General features: G+C 36.8%; 1 protein-coding gene across 1 annotated transcript in view; it reads left to right on the forward strand.

Moving 5' to 3' along the window:
- The window catches only part of BRAF (B-Raf proto-oncogene, serine/threonine kinase), a 195,241-nt gene that overhangs the window by 118,954 nt on the left and 72,876 nt on the right, over positions 1 to 3,411 (forward strand). The window lies entirely within an intron of this gene.

The following is a 3,411-nucleotide window of genomic DNA, read 5'->3' on the forward strand; positions in this document are numbered from 1 at the left end:
TAATTTCTTTCTATTTTTAGTAAAGACGGGGTCTTGCTCTTGCTCAGGCTGGTCTCGGATTCCTGACCTTGAGCCATCCGCCTGCCTTGGCCTCCCAGAGTGCTAGGATTACAGGTGTGAGCCACCACGCCCGGCCCAACACTGTGTCTTACCTAGGGATAGGACAATGAATAAGATTAACATCATTACTGCCTTAGAGTAGAGAGAGAATTTAAAAAGAAATTTTCATAAGCATTCATAATTACTGTGTATGCGTACAGTTCTTTATGTATACAGTTCTGTAGATACACAGAGACTTCTAACGTGGCCTTTGAGGAGTCAGGAAGGTTTCCCAGAGGTAGAAATATCTAAACTTAGACCTGATGGATGAGGAAATAAATAGTAAGTAAAGAGTACTCTACACAGAGGGAACAGCAAGAAACATGTTACCTTTGAAATTTTGAAAGAAATTCTGAATGATGATACAAGGTTGGAGAGAGGGGTGTTAACCATGTAGCAAGAGTTATGGATAGAATAAGCAGAGTCCAGCTCATGAAAATCCTTGTAAGCCATGTTAAAGAGTTGGACTTTTCTCTAAAATGATTAGAAATTTAATACTTTTTAACAGGGGAAAGTATGATTAGATTTGTGTTTTGAATGATTGTTTTGGGTGCCATATAGAGGCAAAAGTAAAAGCCTGTGTTCTGTTTAGAAAGGAAAAGTATTCCTGTCCGTCCTGGATTTTGCTGTGTATCAAAGAGTGCTGCTTATGCCTCCTGGTTTCATAGAGTCCCTTAAAAAAGCAATTCCTTCAGTATTTGCCTATATCCTGGGAGTCACTGGAAACCGTGAGGGGGGGCAGGATAGGGAAAACAAGATTTGAAACATTTGCCATGTGTCCAGCCCTTCCTCCTTTTCTATAGACACGCAGCATCTTCCTTCCCACAGCCCTACCTACACCTTACAAATTAATGCATGCAAATTGCCTAGCCTATGCCTCCCACTGATTTACCATACATATTTAGATGTGCTCAAATTCCAGATTAAGTGTAAGCTGTGACACAAAAGGTATATTGTCCTGTGCCTTTCTTTATTGACAAAGGTATACTTACAGATGCAAGCATATGTCACTTAAAATTTCCTCAAATGCATATCCACATGTTTTCTCCCCCTCACGTTTTGCTCTCCTTACTTCCCTCCTCCTTCCCTTTCTTCCTTATCTCTCACTTTTTTCTCCTTTACATATACAACCAGTTACACATAGTTTTCAAATATGTTAGTGACAGGAAGAAAGACTGCAATTGAATAAATTAATGAAGGAAGACAAATTGAGGGCTTGATGAAACTGAACAGATTGTTAGGTGAATAAGGGTGTGAGTCGTTAGCAGAAAGGATCAGATGAGCAAAAAATGAATGAGACTTGGGAAAACAGTTTATATTTTTTTGTGCTCTATTTCCTGAGATTCTGCTAGTAGTATAAAAGAGGCTTGGTTTGGTATATAGTGGCCAAATAAAAAATATTGAAGATGTTTTTATTTCTTGTGTGTCCTGAGATAAATGGAAAGGGAACAAAGCTAGAAATAAGCATTTACCTGTTTTACATCCCCTGTTATACATTCAAAAAAAGATGAAGAAAACAAGAGCCCCTTTTAAAACTATTTAAATGTTCTCAAAAAGCCAGAATGGATTATGTGTCTGGATATAATTTTCTTGATGAAATATTTTTAATTTTTTATTCTGTTAAATAAGTATTTATTGAAAATAGAGTTTTGTTGTTGAAATCTATTTAATGTATCATGAAAAGCATTTACATGTAATAGAATAGATCAGAAAGTTCTGATTTACATTTTATATAGTCAAGGTAAGTATTATAATATGAATATATGTATATAATGGGTCATAATGTAAAATAGATTTCTTCCTATTGTTTGTGATTAAAACTTGAAAAAAACTGAGATGAATTGAGAATATACAGCAAAGAATGAAATAGAAGTCACCTATACTCTCACCACTCTAAAATAGCCATTGTTAATTAACATTTTGGTATTAATCGGTCCTTCTTATGTTTTCTGCTTATCATATACACAGAACAAACACATTTTAAACAATGTCTGGCTTTGATATGAATGATTTTATCTAGCACAGTTCTGTTATGAGACTCATGTTGTGTATAATTTGTCTTTAACATGGAATTCCTACATGTTGCCTTTTAGTTTCACATAGAGAAACTGTTCACAAGTTTTGGTGGCCTGAACATTCTAATCCTCTAAAAAATTGATAATTTGTTAAAAACAGTTCTTATTGTCTTTTAGGTGATTTTTCCTGTTCCTTATCCTTGTTAGTAAGTTTAGGAAGGGTGGTTCTGATTTTCATCTAATTACATATTAGTTTTATCTTTTAGAAATAACTGTTTTTACATTTTTATCCGAGGCTAACCATTATATTTTTGAACCAGAGATCAGGGAGTCTGATTCTGTCAGCTGTTTGGTAAATTACGTTTATATTCCTCTCTCTCTCATCCCTTTTTAACCCCTCTAGAGGAAATCACTGTTAATTTTTTTTTTTTCCCCACCTTGGGAAAGCTCAAGTAACTTAATTTTTAATGATTTCCTTTTTTAGCTCTTTTGGTGATTATTTTCATATTACTAAATACAGTCATACATTGCCTAATGATGGGGATACATTCTGAGAAATATGTTATTAGGCAATTTCATCACTGTGCAGACATCATGGAGTACATGGTATAGCTTACTACACACCTAGGCTATATGGTACAGCCTGTTGCTCTTAGGCCACCAACCTGTACAACATATTACTGTACTGAATTCTGTAGACAATTATAACACAATGGTAGGTATTTATGTATGTAAACATAGAAAAAGTATGGTAAAAATACAGAATAAAAGATAAAAAATGGTTAGAGTTTGCAGGACTGGAAGTTGCTCTGGGTGAGTCAGTGAGTGAGTGGTGAGTAAATATGAAGGCCTAGGACATTACTGGTCAATAGGCTAGACTTTGTAAACACTGTACACTTAGGCTACTTTGATTTTTTTTTAAGGGCCGGATCTTGCTCTGTCACCCAGGCTGGAGTGCAGTGGCATGATCATAGCCCACTGCAGCCTCGAACTCCTGGGCTCTAATGATCCTCCCACCTCACCTTCTGGAATAGCTGGGACTACAGGCATGCACAACTGCGCCTGGCTAATTTTTGTAATTATTTGTAGAAACCGCAAGTGATCCTCCCGCCTCAACCTCCCAAAGTTCTGGGATTATAGGCATGAGCCACTGCACCCAGCTAAGGCTACATAAATGTATTAAAAAATTTTTTTTCAGGACCGGGCGCGGTGGCTCACGCCTGTAATCCTAGCACTCTGGGAGGCCAAGGCGGGCGGATTGTTTGAGCTCAGGAGTTCGAAACCAGCCTGAGCAAGA

The sequence above is a fragment of the Propithecus coquereli genome, unplaced genomic scaffold (genome assembly GCF_000956105.1).
Source record: "Propithecus coquereli isolate 6110/MARCELLA unplaced genomic scaffold, Pcoq_1.0 Scaffold302, whole genome shotgun sequence".
NCBI lineage: Eukaryota > Metazoa > Chordata > Mammalia > Primates > Indriidae > Propithecus > Propithecus coquereli.